Here is a 22760-nt window from a genome sequence, read left to right as displayed (position 1 = left end):
TTGATTTTTATAATGGCTTCTCCGGCAACAAATACAAGTAATATTTGGTCTTTCATTAGAGATGATAGTAAATTTTGTCATTTGATCTTCAAAATTTTTACTAACAGTAAGTTCTACATTCTCTTCCACATTTTCATCAATAACTGTGTCATTTTCTGCACTTTCTTGCTCTGGACCAAAGTAACAAAACTGAATTTCATCAGTAACCTTCACTACATCTGATACAGATCCACGGAACAGAGCATTATTCAACTCATTTAACTTTAGTGCTGGACTTTTAGCAAAATACAATGTTCTCACAAACTTTCTCATTTCAGTATGATGAACAGCCAGCATCCTAAAATGGTGAAAAACACTTTGACACACTTTCCTAGATAGACAAGCCAGAGAATGTCCTTGCAAACCAGTATTCTCTCTCACTCTGCATGGATCTAATCTTTGAAGCACCTTAATTTTCTGTTTAACACTCTTTTTACTATATTCTCTTAGAAAGTCACGTAATTTATCAATAGATTCCTGATGCACAGTACAAATATTACTACAATACCAAGTGTACGCTGGGGCATTAGGACGTCTCCCCATAACCTCATCAGCCATCACTTCTTCCTCATTTCTTGGAACCATTTTCTCCTTTTCCATTACACAACCATCCTTAACTTCATATGCTCTACCATTGGTGTCAACTGCATGCAACAAACTATTAATTTGAAGATAACTCTCTTCATTAAAAAATGGTTCAGTACTTGAACTATGCTTCCATTTCACTTCTCTTTTCCTTTTGCTTTGTGACTTCATTGCATTGACTAATTCATCTAATCTACGAATCCTGTTCAAAATTAAAATGAATAGTTTTTTTTTATTTTTAATGCCTTGGTAACAATACTTTCAATAAATTTCTTTTTCTTATAAAATTTGGTTTTCTTCTTATATTTTTTCACATCCTTTAGCAAATTTAACATGACTCTTCTCTGAAACATTTTTCGATGAATGTTTTTAAAATCTATTTTTTGTGTTAAGTCACTCTTTCTTACTTCTGAGTCTATATTAGCATTTTGTTTTTGCTGTCAACTCTGTTGTTGTTTTGTACTTGAAACACTGTTTGAATTTATCTTTCGATCATTTTTTTTTTTTTGAAGATATTTTTTAAAAATTCTTTAGTCTGCTTACCAGAAGACTTTTTCTGTTTTCCAACACAAGCTTCTCCTCCTATTTTTTTGTTACCAGTTGTCTTCAAATATAGTTGTTGTTGCTTTTCTTTTCTCTTTCTTGACTTTATAGGCATCTTTAAATTGTTTCACTGTTGCTCAGCAATACCTGCAAGAAACTAAAAAAAAATAACTTTATGTAATTTTAATTAATTACAATTTTTTTTGAGCTTTTCAAATCCTATCACATCAGCTGACCCTTTCCTACGAGTCCAAGTCTTACAAAACAAGACAAACATGAATTAAATCTCTGACAACAATTCCTGTGTGCACACAGACTCATGGTGTGATTCTAGGCAGAAAACGATATTTGATTGGCAATTTGAAAGCACATTTACTACTGTGGAGGAGCAAGTGATAATTACTGTGACAGCCTGACACATTTTTCTTATATTTTAGAGAAGCAGAAAAGAGCACATCTCCTTACAGCTATTTGAGACCATGACCATGTGTTACAGGGTGAGTGATTAGACTAGAGCAAAGGAAATGAGCCTTGGTGACATTGAATCTGTTTGCGTTACACACTGCTATCTGCTATCTGAAACACCACACAAAGCTGCTGCGTGTGTGCAAAGAGTGTGTTTCTGGAGACTATGAATTGTCAGCTGCAAGAGAGATCTGTATGGAAACTTGCACAACTGCATGAAGAGTGCAGACATGTGTATAAGAGTAGATGTGTGGTAAGGGTTAATTGGACTTTTGAACATGTAGGAACAACCTCAGCCATTGCAAGAATTGATGAAAAACCTACCATGCTATTTTCAAATGTGTTTGCATTTGCCTCTCATTTTTGAGATAGTGATTTCTGCTAACCAACACATTTGAAGAAAACAAGCTGGCCCTTTCCTGAAAGTGCAAGTTTTACAGAACAACAGCAACACAAATTAAATCTCTGACAACAATTCATGTGTGCACACAGACTCATGGTGTGATTCTAGGCAGAAAACGATATTTGATTGGCAATCTCAAAGCACATTTACTACTGTGGAGGAGCAAGTGATAATTACTGTGACAGCCTGACACATTTTTCTTATATTTTAGACAAGCAGAAAAGAGCACATGTCCTAACAGCTCCTTGAGACCATGACCATGTGTTACAGGGTGAGTGATTAGACGACAGCAAAGGAAATGAGCCTTGATGACGTTGAATGTGTTTGCGTTACACACTGCTATCTGAAACACAACACAGAGCTGAGTATTACGCATGGGTGTGTAGGAGAAGCTGCTGCATGTGTGCAAGAGTGTGTTTCTGGAGACTGTGTATTGTCAGTTGCAAGAGAGATCTGCATGGAGACTTGCACAACTGCATGAACACTGCAGATATGTGTGTAAGAGTACATGTGTGGTAAGGGTTAATTGGAGTTTTGAACATGTAGGAACAACCTCAGCCATTGCAAGATTTGATAAAAAATCTACCATGCTATTTTCAAATGTGTTTGCATTTGCCTCTCATTTTTTGAGATAGTGATTTCTGCTGAGTGCTAACCAACACATTTGAAGAAAACAAGCTGGCCCTTTCCTGAAAGTACAAGTTTTACAGAACAACAGCAACACAAATTAAATCTCTGACAACAATTCCTGTGTGCACACAGACTCATGGTGTGATTCTAGGCAGAAAGCGATATTTCCTTTGGCAATTTGAAAGCACATTTAGTACTGTGGAGGAGCAAGTGATAATTACTGTGACAGCCTGACACATTTTTCTTATATTTTAGACAAGCAGAAAAGAGCACATGTCCTAACAGCTCCTTGAGACCATGACCATATGTTACAGGGTGAGTGATTAGACTACAGCAAAGGAAATGAGCCTTGATGACGTTGAATGTGTTTGCGTTACACACTGCTATCTGAAACACAACACAGAGCTGAGTATTACGCATGGTTGTGTAGGAGAAGCTGCTACATGTGTGCAAAGAGTGTGTTTCTGGAGAGTGTGTATTGTCAGTCGCAAGAGAGATCTGCATGGAGACTTGCACAACTGCATGAACACTGCAGATATGTGTGTAAGAGTACATGTGTGGTAAGGGTTAATTGGAGTTTTGAACATGTAGGAACAACCTCAGCTATTGCAAGATTTTATGAAAAATCTACCATGCTATTTTCAAATGTGTTTGCATTTGCCTCTCATTTGTGAGATAGTGATTTCTGCTGAGTGCTAACCAACACATTTGAAGAAAACAAGCTGGCCCTTTCCTGAAAGTGCAAGTTTTACAGAACAACAGCAACACAAATTAAATCTCTGACAACAATTCCTGTGTGCACACAGACTCATGGTGTGATTCTAGGCAGAAAACGATATTTCCTTTGGCAATTTGAAAGCACATTTAGTACTGTGGAGGAGCAAGTGATAATTACTGTGACAGCCTGACACATTTTTCTTATATTTTAGACAAGCAGAAAAGAGCACATTTCCTAACAGCTCCTTGAGACCATGACCATGTGTTACAGGGTGAGTGATTAGACTACAGCAAAGGAAATGAGCCTTAATGACGTTGAATGTGTTTGCGTTACACACTGCTATCTGAAACACAACACAGAGCTGAGTATTACGCATGGGTGTGTAGGAGAAGCTGCTACATGTGTGCAAAGAGTGTGTTTCTGGAGACTGTGTATTGTCATTTGCAAGAGAGATCTGCATGGAGACTTGCACAACTGCATGAACACTGCAGATATGTGTGTAAGAGTACATGTGTGGTAAGGGTTAATTGGAGTTTTGAACATGTAGGAACAACCTCAGCTATTGCAAGATTTAATGAAAAATCTACCATGCTATTTTCAAATGTATTTGCATTTGCCTCTCATTTGTGAGATATTGATTTCTGCTGAGTGCTAACCAACACATTTGAAGAAAACAAGCTGGCCCTTTCCTGAAAGTGCAAGTTTTACAGAACAACAGCAACACAAATTAAATCTCTGACAACAATTCCTGTGTGCACACAGACTCATGGTGTGATTCTAGGCAGAAAACGATATTTCCTTTGGCAATTTGAAAGCACATTTAGTACTGTGGAGGAGCAAGTGATAATTACTGTGACAGCCTGACACATTTTTCTTATATTTTAGACAAGCAGAAAAGAGCACATTTCCTAACAGCTCCTTGAGACCATGACCATGTGTTACAGGGTGAGTGATTAGACTACAGCAAAGGAAATGAGCCTTAATGACGTTGAATGTGTTTGCGTTACACACTGCTATCTGAAACACAACACAGAGCTGAGTATTACGCATGGGTGTGTAGGAGAAGCTGCTACATGTGTGCAAAGAGTGTGTTTCTGGAGACTGTGTATTGTCATTTGCAAGAGAGATCTGCATGGAGACTTGCACAACTGCATGAACACTGCAGATATGTGTGTAAGAGTACATGTGTGGTAAGGGTTAATTGGAGTTTTGAACATGTAGGAACAACCTCAGCTATTGCAAGATTTAATGAAAAATCTACCATGCTATTTTCAAATGTATTTGCATTTGCCTCTCATTTTTGAGATAGTGATTTCTGCTGAGTGCTAACCAACACATTTGAAGAAAACAAGGGGGACCTTTCCTGAAAGTGCAAGTTTTACAGAACAACAGCAACACAAATGAAATCTCTGACAACAATTCCTGTGTGCACACTGTCTCATGGTGTGATTCTAGGCACAAAACAGTATTCCTGGGTGATACCAGGCCCTTTCCTGAAAGTGCAAGTTTTACAGAACAACAGCAACACAAATTAAATCTAACATGTTCAAGGCACTTAAATATCTTCCTTAACATAAAATGTAAAATACAACTTTTAAAGTGGTAGGAAAATGTACCATGCTATTTTCAAATGTGTTTGCATTTGCCTCTCATTTGTGAATAACTGATTTCTGCTGATTGCTAACCATCACACTTTAAGAAAACAAACTTCCCCTTTTCTGCAAGTGCAAGGCTAACTGAACAAGAGCAACACAAATTAAATCTCTGACAACAAATCCTGTGTGCAGACAGACTCATGATGTGATTCTAGGCACAAAACAGTATTCCTCAGTGATACCGTTACACCTTAACTTACAGTGAAGACATACTCCATAATATCTTACAAGTTCAAGACAGTTAAATATCTCCTAAAACACAAAATGTAAAACACAACTTTAAAACAAGAATGACAATTCTAATATTTATATCAAAAATCACCACATACATCCCCTCTCAAACTCATAACTCACCTTTAAAATTAGTTAGTTGAGAAATAAATGTGGCACTCAAACAGCAGATTATCAGAGCCAGAATCTCAGAGCTGTACACCTCTCTCCTCTCACCACAACCAGTAAATGGCAATTTATCCCTCTCTTTTTTCACACATATACATGTTAATGTAAAATCACAGTCCTTCCCACATTTTTTCAAATGGAATCACACATTTCTATTGGTTGCAACTTTCAACCCCTTTCCAAATCATCCCTTCCCCCAACATGACTTCTGCCTGCTACCATAGCAACAGGTCATGGAACACTGGTGTGAGCAGGGAGGTCAGAAGTTCAGCACGCAATGTTTCTAATCCAAAGAGCAAGAGTGCTTGACTTTTCAAACCTAACAGCAAATCCAAAGTAATGTTCAGTGGGAACACATTTTTCTGTACCAATCCAAAACATGCTTTTAAAAATGTAAACATACAGCCTAGTTTTAACGGTAAAATGGTTTGAATCAGCCAATGAGTTCTTTATATTAAAAAAAAGTATGTATGCCTCCATTTTTCAACTGTCTTTCTTTTCATATTGCCATTCTATTGAAAGACACCTCCTGAGTGCATCCTGTTCTCCTTGGAAGATGTTCACAGTGTGGATTGTAGGTCATAGCTATGTCTTCTGGAGTGAAACATTTGCAGAAAAACAAGGTATTATAAAAGACCTTGCTTTGCCAAATGTAGACATTAAATGGATTGGTCAGAGAGGATTAAAGTGGCACCAATTAATGCCTTTGGTGAAAACCTTTCTACATCTCCCACAGCCTAACCTTATTATTGTGCACTGTGGTGGAAATGACCTAGGCACTTTAGCTGGGGTAGGTCTGGAAATGCTTATTAAGGACACCTTTCTGCAATTGATGTCACTTTTTCCACAAACTGCCTTTGTATATTCTAATATATGCCAAAGACAAAAGTGAAACTGGTCCAACCAATTTTGTCCGCAGATTGACAAAGCAAGAAAGCACGTCAATAAGTCTGTTTCTGCTTTCCTCAGAGACTATGGTATGGGTTCTATATACCACAACAACTTGCGTTACAACATGCAAGACATTTATAGAGGAGACGGTGTACATTTCAATGATGAAGGGAACAGAGTCTTCCTCTTGAACTTTAGACTCTGCATCGGTACTTACTTGTAGGTACCAAAAAACACTCAGTAAACACAAGGGCTCTTTTTAGAGCCACCTAATATCTAAACACTTAAACTTGATTTTTATTTCTATTTTTTTTAATGGTTTTTTTCGGGTGCGCGCAGAGTGCGCGCACCTCGCAATGTTTTTTAAAAAAATTTAAATCTTTTTTTTTGCCCTTCGTGGTCCTACTGTGGCCCGCTGACAATGGCTAGGGGGTCAAGAACTCCCTACCCTGCCCCCTATTCACGTTCTCCACCTTTCCATTTCAGTGCGACAGACAAAATGGCGGCCGACACTTCCTGATTTCGACCGATTCGAATGTTTACTGACATCTAACAACCAATCAGAATTACGCTCGCACACGGCAGGGTGCGCGCACAGGGCTTGCACAGTGCGCGCACCATGCGCGCGTATAGATATTGATATGCTTTTAAATGCTATTTTCTCAGGAAATACTGAACAGATTTACACCAGACCTGCGAAAGGCACTTCCTTGACCTTATGGCTACCTCTCTGCCAAATTTCAAGTAATTCTGTTCAGCCGTTCGGGCTGTAGCTGCGACTAAAGGTCCTATGGAAAAATGCATGAGGAAAACGCATTTTGGGAACCCCCTTTTTCTCGGCCCCTGCTTGACAAATCACCCCGAGACTTTCAGGCTAGGAGCTGAGCGGAGCGCCCCATTAGTTTTGAAAATTTCGCGAGGATTCGTCAACCGGCGCCAAAGTTATTCAAAATAGAATTTTCAGATTTCCTATGGAAACACGGTCCTAACTATAACTATCTACTGGCGACCGCCAGTAGATAATATATACATATATATACATATATATATATATACATACATATATATATATATATATATATATATATATATATATATATATATATATATATATATATATATATATATATATATATATATATATATATATATATATATATATATACTTGAAGATGAAGGATCACAAGAAAACAACAGCCAGCCGTAAATCTTAAATATTTTGATATATACCAATACGATAATGTAAATAAAACAAATCACACTAATATTGATTGCTATATATTAATATATACTTATATCAACACACATACATATGTATATCCACATGATCTAGGTAAGTACAATTTCCTTTCATTTCAGTTTTTCATTCAGTAATCACCAAAGTGTCAGTGTGGAAAAAGACAGCTGACGCATTTCGGTGTTTCCGCATGCTGCTGGACCACAGACTCCTAGCGTTAAAGACAATCCTCAGAATGGCATGTATGTGAGTCCATTTTAGTTTCAATTTTATAACAACTAGAGCAATAACGCTTCAATTTTGCTTTTTCACAAGCATGCCACCATTTGTTCCCATAGAGTCTCATTGAATGTTAAACAGTTGTTTAAGATGTAAAATGTACATTACATACAATCATATGCCTTTTACCGTAAAGTACAACACTAATCCCATTTCTTATGGTTAATCATCATAACAACTGAAGAAAGGTACTTCTCATATGTGTAATGCTATGGAGCAAGACGTTTGACAGACAATTACATCTTTTTAAGGACTGATTAAAGTAGCAAAGAAGCAAGTGGTGAAGCAAGTAAATAAGACAGATATTGGTGCAAGGAAATTGTTTGCTAAAGAGATGGGCAATATGTCATAACCATATTTAGGATCCATCAATTTATCAATATGGATGAGCACCACAGAGAGGGTTTTTTCAAATAATGGGATGGTATTTCCATACCAGGATACATGAAAAAATATATTTAACATATGTTGTAGATTTTGGGTGTCATTGGTCCATTGTCACAGGAGTAAGGTTTACAAATTTTAAACTGAGACTACTCCATAACATTAAAGAAGACAAAGAAGTTGGTGTAACTCCCACTAAGTGTAGAGTACAATTTAGTGTTCAAGTCCCTTCCGAAGAGACAACAATGTGATAAAGTTATCACTTGAATTTATATTTAATATATAAAGTGCTAATGCTAATAAAGTGCCTGTTAAGTGCTAAGAACTTCAGTATATAATAAAAGAAAAGTACTAAAATATGCTATATCTAAGTACCTAAGGGGATAGAACCGAGGCAGAATTTCCATTATACAAAAAGGTATTAATTTTCATTAATCAATCCCCACCCGGTCTCATCAGTCTAAAGGTTCAAGATAAAGTGCCTGTTAAAGTGTCAATGCTGGTAAGGTGCCCTTCCTCTACAATGTGTTGCCAGTATCCCATAAAGCCTAAAATGTGCTAGTGTTGACCATAAAAGCAAGTGCCACTGCAAATAAATGTACTTTTAATCTGTCCCAAAAAGGGTTATTTTCAAATGCATATCATCTAGAGCTCTCAGCACATTTTCAGAAAAGTGCATAATGGTTCAAGGAGATTACATTCATCATAACGAGGAGAAAAAAAGAGAAATAAAAATTGAAATGGAAAGTTCAAAGAGTTCATGAATAACTAAAACACTCTATAGATTAAAAATTATGAAGAATCAGAGCACTCAATACAATCAATTAAAGATGAAAATATAGTTCTGCATCCAGATTATGTCTGCAAGGGGCCTCCATTCCCATTGAGATTATCAGTCTTATGGAATCATCCTTCTCAGGACCAGTTCTCTATTGCCCCCTTGTTCTCCAGCCTTTACTTTTTTCCCACAAAAAACATTTCAGTTCTTGTGATTTTGCTTACTATTTCTCCCAGAAGTGTTTTGCAGTGGGGTAAGAGAAATCTTGATTTTTTTATTGCTCATAGGTGTTGTAGGATTCTCAGTTTAACTTTATTCATTGTACTCCCCATATATGATTTTCCGCATGTGCACTATAATGCAGACTACATAATGAGATTCAAAAGTGATGTGCTCCATGTTTTTTTGTTCTCTTCCAATATATAGTCAATATGCCGCTCTACTTACTCCATGTTTACATGCTTTGCATTTAACCCATTTCCAGAATGTGTTAAATGGTGCAGCCATGCTTTATTCGATTTTCTTACCACTGGTAGATGATTTAGGACTAGGATGTCTCCTAAGTAGGCAATTTTCCAGTATGTGATTTTTAGATATTCTAATATGGTTTCTCTGAAGGCATCATCACATAGCAGAATTTTCCAGTTTCCCTTGAATGCATTCCTCACTTTTTGGTGCTCAATATCATAGTCTATGATCACCTGGGTTTCATTGTTCTCTTTAAGTTCCCTCCTTCTGATAACTAGTAATTCTTCTCTCCTTTTTGTCATAGCTCTATTTTTCGCATTACATTGAACTTCCATGGTTTACCCTCTGGCCTCAAATCTCCTGAACATTTCATTTACTTGTGTTTCAAAGTCAGAGATTTCTGATTCTGAGCAGTTTCTCCGTGCTCTCAGCGTTTCTCTGAACAGGACACTCCACTTTAATGCTGTTGCTGGGAGTTGCTTTTCGCTGAATTTTGCTGCAACTTTTGTCCACCTTGATGTAAACTTCAGTGTCCAGGAAGTTGATTTGATTTGGAGTAATTGTATATGTGAACTTGAGGTTATATGTATTTTGGTTCAGTGATAAAATACATTGCTCCAAGCTCTTATTGTCCCTTTTCCAGATCAGGAATAAATCATCAATAATGCTCGTCCACAATTTTACATGCTCCAACTTTACTGTATTATTTTCTGTCCAAACGGCCGCAGGTTCTAAATGGCCCATGAGCAGATTAGCGAGCGTTGCCATTAAAGATGTCGCTGTGACTTTTCCCTGATTTTTCAGGTAGTACATTCCATCAAACTGGAACACATTGTTGGTTAAGCAATATTCCAACATTTCTAATATGTTATGTTATGTTATGTTAAATGTTTCTAAAGTGCTCGAATACCCAAGGTTGGGATAGCAGTATAGGTGAGAGCAATGGGAGATGAGAGGTTAAAAAGCCAGGTTTTTGTTGGTTTCCTAAAACTCAATAGTGTGGGAGCTGCTTTAATGTTCATAGGCAGACTGTTCCATAGAACCGGGGCTTCAGAGGAGAAACAACTGCCTCCCCATTTGAATCTCTTGAAACTGGGACATGACACCATCAGGGAATTTGCAGATTGTACGTCCCTGTTGGGTATGTACCAAGAGAGGGATTGTTTGAGGTAACTAGGACCTAGAACATGCAGGGCTTTATATGTGAGGCATAATGCCTTGAATTTAATGCGGATATTTACCGAAAGCCAGTGAAGTTAAATAACCGCATTAAATCATGTTTGAGTGTTCCATGCAAGTCAGTGATCGAGCCCTTAAGAAATATTTACAAACTTATACCCCATCACATTGGAAAATCGAGGTGTACAAGTATGGTAGGTAGTTTTCTTTACACAGGATGCCTTAAATTTTATTGAGAAAATCAGTGGAATCTCTCAGATAAGATGGTAGTGCTCTGACATACAAATAGCAAAAAATATTGTTTTGCACTAATATTGTTAAAAAACATACAAAAATATGGTTTCTTGGACGGAGCTTGCCTGGCTTCAAGATGGCTACTGCTTATGTGAGCTCCTGAAGCCATCATAAATATCCGGAAGGAATCAGCAACATCCATGGGTAAAAGTGCACTTATTTGGTGGAGCTGAGCACTGTCCGACACCAGCTGCTGAACGAGGCCCCTGTTGCTGCCATAGACTTCTTCTTGGTGCTTCAGCAAGAGTGTGCTGCATTGCCAGCCACGCAGCCTGCCTGGTTGCTACCCAGCTAGTGGGGATCGCCTGACTTGAGCCTGCCTATCGCCTTCTGGAGGCCTGCGCCCAGAGTAGCCTCTGGGCTCGAGGGGGACGGTGACTGTCTGTTGTCCCCTACAGCATGCGTGCAAAGTGCCTCCCCTTGCCTTTGAGGCCCGGAATGCTGGGCCGACAGGGCCGCGCATACGGTGGAGTTGCTTGCCTTGCAGTGCCTGCCACGTGGGGAGTGGTCGGCAGATCGCCTGCGACTGCCGATTCCCTGGGGGTGCATGTCCTGTGTGCGGGGGTTCACCTATGTGATAACTGTGGGGCCTGATGGGGGAGTGAGACTGGGCATCCCCACGCGGCACCGGGTGTGTAAATACAGTGTCGGGTGCCTCCGGCTGTGACAGACCAGGCCCAGGAGTAGCAAGTCACCTTCACCGACCTATCAATTATCCCCACATGGCTGAACGAGGCCAATATTGTCACCCTGCCCTGCATGTTGGATGTTGTAGCAGGCCATTTACTGCTGCAGTAGAGAAAATAAGAATTCCCCTTGGAAACCCAATGTTGAACGCATTCATTCACCGACTGACTTAAACCAACTCTTCACACTACATAGATTGAACATATAAAGTGGAATGGAACCCACCCCACAAACTTGCATGCCACCAATTTCGAGATGTATTATCAAAAGATTTTTTAATTAAAAAAATAAAAATAAACACTTCATATCAGAAGTCCATTATTTACTTCTTGTGACCTAAGCATTAAAAAGTTATAAAATTCATATATAACATGCAATATACAATGTAAAAACAATGGGGCAGATTTACAAGACCCTTGCGCCACTTTTGCATCACTTTTAAAATGTTAAAAGTAATGCAAAAGTGGCTCAAGGGGCTTGTAAATCTGCCCCAATGTGTGCAGTATAAAAAACGCCCATCAGAGTATATACAGAAGCAAAAGAAGAAAATCCTAAAGGGGAACCCTTTTTCCACAGTTAAAAATAAGCTGTTGCATTATTTGATCCAACAATTCACATCAAGTTCATATCCTAGTGCATGTGAAATTCTATTCATTCCAGTGATTCCTCGTGGTCAGATTCAGGAGTGCTCAGGGTTGACGCGTTTCAGTGGAAGTAACTACTAAAAACCAACATTTCTCAGGACAAAAAGATAAGGGATTTTTTTCTCTCTCCTCGGAGTACTAACAATGTGTGTAATCTATGGAGAGGGAAAATATACAATGATATATTTTTAATTTTTATATCTTCTAATTCAATGCCTCACCCTGATCTTATATTCTCTCTTCACCTTTGTGACACAGATATCAGAAACTCACACTATAACTTATCCCTTCAAGGATCTCCTATTGATGCACATTCTCATATGGTGGTTACATGTTACCCATGACCATATCAATTAGGCTGCCCATGTCTCAAAGTAAAATGTCTCTCCCCTTCATTCACACAAACCATACACCCAAGTTCCTTTTTATATATACTGGGAGAAATGACACTCTCCACTCTTGGTGATGTGTATCCAGTTGTTTTGCAAAGGATGTATAGAATGTGTGGCTTTACCCAATGAAACCACAGTCTTACCTCAGAACGGGAGAATACCTTTTCGTGATTCTGAGGTAGAAAAGAAGAAACATGCAGAATTTGTCATCCCTCATTATGAATAAAACTATATCTCCTACTACATATTTAGATGGTCTTACCTCCCAGGGACCAATCTTGTCTTAACACTATGTCGTACATTGTACAAGGAGTATGTATCGCCTGTTCGTTCGCTATTATTTTGCTGCCGCTAAATGGAGGGTGTAGTTGTTTATGTCATGTGTCCTCCTGCCGTGTTGCAGTAGCTCTTAGCTCCTGGTTACAATCCCACACCCAAGGATAAAATTTGAGGTTGTGAGGAATTAGTTAATAAAAAAGCAAACATGCCTGGTGTTGCAAAGTCATCCTGTGCCCTGGGCCCCCCCCCAACTTTATTTCTGACTGTTACTGGTGGTAACTGACTCTGACTGACCCTGGGCTCTGCCTAACCAGGCCCAGGGCCAGTGCTATGCTGAAAGAGACACATTAGAATACAGTTAAAACACCTGCATACACTAGGGTACACAATTGTATGGTGGGGTACACCTGTGATTGGCATGACCTACCCTATAAGCCCCTAGTATATAATAGGGCAGGGGGATTGAAAGTACCTAGAAGTCCCTAGTACCCTAGTGCATGGCAGTTTAGAGGCCAGCAGCTCGTTTTGCACTTGCATGTGTGCACTGCTCAAGCCTGAGGTCAGTTTGAAAGCAGCCCTGGGTGCCAGGACTGCTTTTAAAAAGTAAATTGTGCCCAAATTCGACCTTGGGGTTTGGGGCACTTAAAAATGGATAACCTACAATGTTGTGGCATATTAGGAACCCCCAGGGTCTCCCCTAGCTGTCCCAGGAGTGGGGGGCCAGATATGCATAAGGTACACCATTATAAAATGAGTTTTATATGCCCTGGGTTAAGTGAAACTTCACATTTCGCTCCCCACATTGTGGTAAAGTGCTGCTCAAATTCGACTTGGATGCTAGGAGCACTGTGGAGGGTGGATCTGCAATATTTCTACAGATTCAGAACCCCTTGAGTCTACCCTAGTTGCACATGGGGTGGGGGTCCTACAGAAATCAGTGAAGCACTTATAAAATATGTTTTTGTAAGCCCCAGTGCTGGAAAAATGGCCCAAGTAATTTTCCCCATTGCAAATCCAAGGCCACATAGGTTAACATGACAAGAGGTTAGTAACTTGATAGGAAAAGGCTAGAAATGTCGCTCAAAGACTTCCCGGAATAGTATTAATAAATCCAACAATATCATATTGTTGAATTTCTCCTAAAATGCACTGACGACAAGTTATAAGACTTTCTTTTTTGTAGAACCAAATTCAGCTTTCCAGTGGTCTGTCCTGATTGGTCAGGGTTATGTGGATTCTCCTGGCTGCTTTGAAGAGGTGATCAAGAGCCCCTGGGGTTAACCAGCTCTGCTGGGAGGGCAGTGTACTACTACACAGGAATGCCAGAGCAGGGTGAGGAGTCGAAAACCATGGTCTTCAAAGGAAGGGGGATGGTCTCAGTGTCAGCTTCCACTCCACACTCTTGACCCCAACCAGACCTAGGATTAGGGAAGGTATGTGCAGATGGTAGGGGGAGAGGCTATGGAAATAAGCCATCCTAGGGGGTGTGTTTAGCCAGCTCTTGACTCTCTGCTGGAAAATCAGCCATAATGAATTTGGAAGAATTGGTGCACTCTGGGACAAAATAATGCCACACTCTACAGGATGTGGTCATATTTTTGGGGAGCTGGCCTTCTCCCATTGGTCATCAGTGACCTCCTGCTTGACCCAGAGAACTGGGAATAAGTATCTGAGAGGGACAGAGCCTCTCAGATCTGCTGATTGAATCTTACTAAAGCAGGACATTGCCATGCTGAGAAGATTGCTGTGCAAAGATTTCTAAGGCCTGACCTCTGAAGGCTGCACTAACTGAAACTACAGCCCCGTGGACAATATTGCTGAAAAAGAACTAAAGAGTGGACTCCCTGTAAGCTGCAGGTTAAAAGAGCTCGTCTGGAACATCACCATCTAAATCCGCACCATGGAGAACCACCAGTGGAACCGTAAGGGTTTGGTACCAATGGATTGTGGGAACTGAAGTCCTCAACTTTCAAGGACCATCTTGGAGCTTCCAGTCCCAGACCCTTGGAGTGAGTCACTTAGGGACCCCTTGAGGAACTTCAGGAAGAAGTTCAAGAAGTTTGGAAAACTTTGGAGCAACTCTGGAAAAAAAAACTCCATAGAGGGACTGACTCAACCTGGCCAGCCAGGCCGCCTGCCTTCAACCGCGAGCCGGCCAAGCCATCCAGGTCCATCCCGCTAAAAGCTCCATCGGTCCAACTTCCAGAGTTTGACCGGGACTAGAAGAAATCTGAAGCCAGAGAACCCTCACCGGATCCAGCTACATGAAGAGCATCGAGAGACCCCACGAGAAAAAGCTCCAGAAATGTTTCTAAGTGTGCTCGTTGAAAAGGTGACCAGGAGTAACCACGAACGCCAAGCCGCCTGCCTTCAACCACGTGTCGGCCTGAACTCCTGGGTTGCCCCGCTGAAGCGCTGAAGAAAGAGTTTTCAAGTCCGCTCGAAGGAAGGTGACCGGGAGCTCGTCGCAAGGCAATCTGGCGAACCCTCACCGAATCCAGACTGGCTGGGAGCTTCGAGAGACCTCGTGGAGAAAAGCTCCAGAAAAGTTTCTAAGTCCGAAGGTAGAAACTGAGACCGGGACCTTCCACGAGCTGAAGCCGCCCAGGGTTCCATCGTGGTCGGCCTGAAATTTTGACTTTGACCCTATCTATCACGAGCAGGTATGGTGCTATAACCTTCTAAGTGCTATATTTAGCTAAATTTTTGAAAATTCATATCTCCGGTTCCCTACATTGGATGTTTGTCGTTCTGATGTCATTTTAAAGATGCAAATATTTCCTATTTGTATAAATTGGTGTTGGATTTTTAATATGTGTTGTGTCTTAATTATCTACTGAAATGGTATTTTTAAATGCTTTACATACCTGTCTTTGAAGTTGAGCCATTCTGCTCGCAGCCACGTTACCAAGTGTTGAGCATAGGAGTAATTTTCTAAGACCTATGCTGAGTCCTATCATGTGTTAATGGCCTTATTGCCAGTGGCAGACCTACATTTGCCCCTACCAATAACCCACTTTCCAACACCTGGTTTTAATCAAATGTACTTGGTTACAGATTCAGGTGCCGATTACGATCCGGTAAAAACCGGGTACGAACCGTCGGTCGGAGCGTTTTCTCCGTCCGACTCGTACCCGGTCGTAAAACTTTACAAACATGGAATTACGATTCGCACGGAAACACCATTTCCGTACGAATCGTAAAAAACACCGACCGACGAAAATATACATACGAATGTGATCCGGGAATGCTGCGACGTGACGTTGGGACGCTTTCAGGCAGCGTTTCACGACCCAGGAACCACGATTCGAACCGACAGCAGTCCGGACGGCAATATTTTCACGGCACCCAAAAAGTGCCGGAAAAGCGAAGTACGTCGCGAAACGACCAGAGTAGGTGGCCCGGAATGCGCCGTACCCCCCCCAGCCCCCGTATGTACGCGCTGACCCCCCCCAGCCCCCGTATGTACGCGCCAACCCCCCCCAGCCCCCGTATGTACGCGCCGACCCCCCCGTGTATGTACACCCGTGTACGTTCGAGTCGTACCCCCGTGTATGTACACCCGTGTATGTGTCGAACCCCCCGTGTATGTACACCCTTGTACGTATCGAACCCCCGTGTATGTACACCCTTGTACGTGTCGAACCCCCCGTGTATGTACACCCTTGTACGTTCGAGTCGTACCCCCACCCGTGTATGTACACCCTTGTACGTGTCGAACCCCCGTGTATGTACACCCGTGTACGTTCGAGTCGTACCCCCACCCGTGTATGTACGGTGCGTACCCCCTTTACGTACAAGGGTGTACATACACGGGGGTTCGACACGTACACGGGTGTACATACACGGGGGGGTACGACTCGAACGTACACGGGTGTACATACACGGGGGGGTCAGCGCGTACATACGGGGGCTGGGGGGGTCGGCGCATACGTGCGTGGGCTGGGGGGGTCGGCGCGTACATACGGGGGATGGGGGGGTCGACTCGAACGTATGGGGGCTGGGGGGGGTCAGCGCGTATGCGGGCACATGTCTCCATGGTTGCTATGGGAGTTCGGTGCGGACGGTGTTTTTTCCATACGGTTGTAACATCGGACGCACGGGATGGATCGTAATTCCGCGGTCGGACTTCACTTTTCACATTTGTACGGTAAATCGTCCGTGGACGTGTCGGACACATTTTCCGACCCGAGGACGTGTGGGGAATAATTCCCAATGCGATTCGTATGGACTTTTTACCATGCGAATCGTAATTGGCAGTTTGTACGGCACTTGTATGATTCGTACGGTAAAAAGACCGGATACGAGTCGTACGGGGAATTCTTTTACCGGATCGTAATCGGCACCAAAGTGTACCTAACCCCCTTTCAAAACTTCCTGTTCTGTTCCTTATAAATAAAGTGCAGGCCTAAGATATAATATACCAAGGCTTTTGCTTCACATACACTATGATAGGTTAGCAGATAGGTGTATAATAGATCTCCTACTGCATTTTAATATCATGCGGTGACATATTAACGAGGCGTCGTTTATAAGTACACCAAGATGTTCCATAAATGCGAGTATCAATCAAACTGTAACCTGTTTAGACAGCCCCCATGTACCCACTATATGCAGCTATAAAACACCATAAAGCTCTCAAATGTTTTATATTCTACTGCTATACCCATAAAGCGGGGTTTCTCTTAAATCTGTCTGAGAGTTAACACTCTAATTTCACTCTGTAACGGGAATGATAAGCACTTCTATTGATACCACCACTCTTACTAAATAAACGACTTTCGCAGCCTGCCCTACGCGTGTTATCTAATGGCCTAGCAGTGAATCTGGGCTTTTCTAACACCTCCGTTCCTCTAGCACCATCCAGGGTATGAGTCTTACCTTTTCATTAGGGTGTCTGCATCCGCTTCAGTTCAGGTAACCGATCTTCGTGGCTCACGGGCAGTGTTGCCAGATTTTGAGACCCGCCCAAAGCTGCTCAAGTATAAGCCCAATCCAGCCCAACACAGACCAGTTCCAGCCCAAAAACCAGCCAAAAGTAGTCTTCAGAAGACATTTTAAGGATGTATTTAAATTCTATTCAATATATAGATAGTGGGAGGAGGTTAACTGGGCACCTGTTTTAACAGATACTCATTTTCAAGACCACTCAAGGTACAATACCTGAACGAGACTGAATTTTGGAACTATATACATAACGACAGACCGAGATTTTGGTTCTGTCAGTGGACGACTATTGAAAACTATTCAAGCAATATATGAATATCTTCGCTAATATACCTTATGGGTTGGAATTATCACCACATTTGAAATAGATTAGGACAAGTGACATTAGAGCCTTGAATATGTCGCGGGTTAATACTCCCACTGTTGGCTGGCTAAGAACTTGTACGAATAAAAGAAAAAAGAGGAAAAGAATAAAAGAAACAAAGAACCTCATCACTATGTTTGCTTTGTGAGTAAGTAGACTTACGTATGCTACTGCTGTCATTTGTTTAGGAAATAGAGTAACATATGCTGGGGATTGCAATTTCCTGTCTTTATAGCTTAGGCCACAAGTTTTGGGGAGGCCGGTGGTTCTCTCCACCCTACAGCATATGCCCCTTAGTTTGGCATGCGTGCAAATCCTGCATTTCCGATCCCTGGTGAGTTGCACTAGCCCTGCTTAAACAAGGCCACTGGAGGTACCAATGGGTGAGCCGGACTGGCCTCAAGGGACCTGTGACTTCAGTGACAGTCACTATTGCTCTAGGGTGTGCTGCTTCGTAGGCCTACCTGCAAGACTGGAGGTGAACTTCAGTATGGTTTGTGGTGGACAGACCTTCAAGTTGCTATGAATACAGAGCTTCAAAGCTCTAGCGAGGGTTTCTAAGGTCTAGCATGGGAATGTGCTTTCTCAGGAGAGCGGTCTGGTGGACTTTTCATGAAGACTGAACCTGGTTTCCCAGTACCAAATTCGGCAGCTCTGGCCATAGTGTCACATCGTTTGTCCCACTGAGAGAAACTAGCACTGCCTTCAGCTACATCCAAATTGTGACCCGCAATAAATACCTGGATGCAATTCAATTCAAATTATGCACAAGAGCAATATGCTGCCAGAAAATAAAGTAACAACATCCTGGAGCTTCATAGAGAATGCAAGATTAAGTAAAGCATGTGAAATGTAAGCAGAGCAACATGGTTATCACCTTAACGCTTTTATACTCATTTAGAAATCAAACAGTGTTTTTGCCTGAAATGTTAAGCACATGACTACAGGGCCCGGCAGGGACCCGTTTCAATGTCCATTGCTTAAATCCTTACAAAACATAAGTAGTATGGTTTAAAAAGACCACATCCCTGAACACAGAACAGTAGTACACATTTTATAAACTATAATAAGGAAAAGAACTGATAAGAATCACAATAAAGAACTATACACTCCAGTCATCAACCAGGTATTGCAGAACCTCCTGGAATGGTGCACTAATACACCCACGGAAAACAATGTTGTTCAAAGAATTACGAGAAAACGAAAGTAGCGCTTCAATGGCAAACTCTGTTAAGTGGGCTAATGTGTTTGTGCAAGAATAAAACCAATCTGGCAACTTTGCAACTGCTGTGTAATGCGTTATTCAGTTATTTATTTTTCCTATTTTGCACCTGTTTTTTTCTCTTTGTCCTGAGGCTGCACTTTGGAACAGAAATATGTAAGAAAAAGACATTTCCAACAAAAGTGTTTCTTTTTTTTTTGTAATCCATTTCACAAGGGGATGAATTAAAGAAAGTAGAATAAAACCGAGGATAAGAGACGTTTAGTGAAGCACGGGTTTCAGCAAGTGAGGAGCTGAGAGAGACACAGAAAGAGAGGGAATAAAAGGAAGAGGGGGCAGCTGACCACGGCAGCGCAGAAAAAATGCACACTTCCTACACTAATCTCACCTTAATACACCTGCTGGGCACCAAGGAACTCCCATGCTCAACAGAAGTAAGCTGCAGAGTAGGCAAACAAGCCCTGTCTTGAAACTCGTGACTCCTCGTCTCTGTCACACTACAAGCAATTCATTCTGGCGCTACGGTATTGAAGACACCGCATTTGTCAATCACTAGGAAAGTGACTCACTACTCGAGCCTAGAAGCCATCGTGTGACTATCAGAAAACGCAACATTCACAGCCCACGCGTAATCTGGGAAAGTTAACTCTGGTAAAACACCAACACAAATTTGCAGTACAAAAAACAAGGGAATTAAGTGAAGACGCCACCATCACTCACTCACTATGTGCAATTTAAGTCTCAATGTATAATAAAAATAAAAACACAAGGCGAATAAACTCCCGCCTTTAAACTAGAACCCGTTTGAATAACAACCGGAGTCTCCGTCCGCATCACTGATAACTTGCAGTGCCTTTTATTTGCCCACTTCGATGTCAGCTAGAGAAACTTTTAACCAGGTAACAATAGGAATTAATGCCATGGATTATCTCACGCTGCGCCTGCAATGCCACTCACCTCAGGAAAAAGATGTTTGTATATACACCATTGATTAATCTATGAAATGGATTAAAGACTTCTTAAAACAGGCATAATTACGGACCTTAGACTAGCAAAGTCTATGAAAATATGTTCAATAACTATCAACTCGCATTTGTTCATATGAAAAGTTACAAAAAACTTAAGCCCCCACTCAAAGGCCAATAACGCTATGGAAAATGATTAAGAATAAATATTTAATCACAAATAGTAAATATATAGGCTACTGTGGTATGTTACAAATATGAAAACAAGATTTGTATCGTCTTTCAGCTTGGAAAAGCATGAGAAGCAAATGAAGGGTACTTTTAAAGGGAACCATTTGTTATCACCTTCATATGCGAAACATATCGTCATAAAATGCTGAACGAACACGCACTAAACCACCTTAAACCACCTTAAAAGGAACATTGTCAGACTCCAAATGCCAATCATTGAAAACTCAAGTTTAGCCAAAGTCACTTCACGTGAAGCTGCAAATTAGACCTTACATATTATCAGGCTAACTACCCTCCCCTTCCGGGTGTCACCCGCACTAGTTCACATGGGGGTACAAGGCTGCATGTGCTCGCTCAAGGAGCTCTTTTGTCACCTGCCATGGTGATTACTACTACCAACGCAGAGAGCTTACTTCCTCCACACCACCTTGCCAGCCCTTACATTCGTTTACCTCACACTCCATGGCTTCGCTTCAACTCTCAATATCCTATCCTACCGCTTACGCACCGCTTCCTTCTAATGCACCTGCATCTCTGAGTACGGTGCGCACCCGCTCGCGCCAAAAGGAGCATGTTACGTCAGTGGCAGGCCCTGGCTGGGTCAGTCCTCCTCCAATGAGCAGCACTGCTGTATTGATGTTAGCACGCTCTGCGCGCTCATTTGCCACACTGGACCTTCTGCGCCACGGTGATAGGCGCACGCCACAAACTCATCGTGGTCGGTGCCTCCCACAGCCAGTAAATTGTGCACACTGGCCTAAATACAGCCCAAAAGGTAGCCCCCCACCAGGTATGAGTTTTTCCTGCACAATTGGGAAAAATATCGCCCAATTGTGCAGGAAATAGCCCAATCTGGCAACACTGCTCACGGAATTTAAATCCTGCATGAAGCGGAAGTCATACTTCCTCTTACCTTCCTGTGTTTCTTTTTCAAAATGCAATACTACATTTATAGCGGCCATCTTAGAGTTGCTGGATATAACATGGGGATAAAAATAAGGCATCTATCAATCGCACATTATTACTATTCTAAAGTAGTAATGTCGTTTGCGAAGAGATACCCATGTAAGGGTGCCTTCTTCCATCTATTCTTGTTTCCCGTATAACATATCTATTGTGTACCCTACAAAACTCCGTTTTTGGTGGCCATCTTTGAATGGGTGACCCGACTCGAATAGTCAATGATCCCCTATTTGGAACAATATGTGTGTAAATAGACAATAACCCTTTCTTCACTATGGCAATGTAAGACGTTCCTCTTTCCATAAAATCTAGAGACCTCGTGTCCCTCTAGGATAATCTATAATTTTTGATCCCAGATTTGATACTATATATGTACAATATGTAAATATATGTTGGGATGCTCCTCTTTACCTAAAATCTAGGACTCACGCCTGCTTCTCATAGTGGATTGTGTTTATAAACAGGGATCAATATCATACAATCATTGACCTATTCAGTGTGAAAGTCCATGGTACCTTCCATAGTGGAACATAGGTGTCTAGCCCAAACTGATTAGTTCCCAGTCTTCTCTACTATTAAGGCCACATCTGATGGTGTCAAATTTAATAATAAACCACTGTTCTCTGAGTCTTCTTCTATTCTTCTTGTTGCCACCCCTCCTTTGATCTCTAATTTTTTCAAAAAATATCCATCTGATGTCTGTCGGACTGTGGTGTCTTTCCATCCAGTGGCTACCTAGGGGGGCATTTTCTTTTCTGGTTTTACTGGCGCATCTGTGTTCATATAGCCGTAGCCTAAAGTCTCTGCCTGTCTCTCCTATGTATCCTAAACCAGAGGACAGAGTAAGAGATATATAATATTCTTGCTTCTGCAGTTGTTAAGAGTGGTATTCTTATGAGTTACCCCATTCAGGGATATTTCTTTCATTACCATACATAAATCACAGGCACTACAACTGCCACACTTATGATTCCCTATGGCTTTACCCCCTTCCAATGTCCTTTGAGTTTCGTTGTGATCTTCTCTATAGGTGAATACCAGAGTGTTTATTAAATTCCTATTCTTCCTGAATGTATAGAAGGGCTTCAGGAGCATTTCTGTATCACCATCATTAAGGAT

The sequence above is a fragment of the Triturus cristatus genome, chromosome 2_1 (assembly GCF_964204655.1).
Source record: "Triturus cristatus chromosome 2_1, aTriCri1.1, whole genome shotgun sequence".
Lineage (NCBI taxonomy): Eukaryota > Metazoa > Chordata > Amphibia > Caudata > Salamandridae > Triturus > Triturus cristatus.
Note: the sequence above shows the minus strand (reverse complement) of the source record.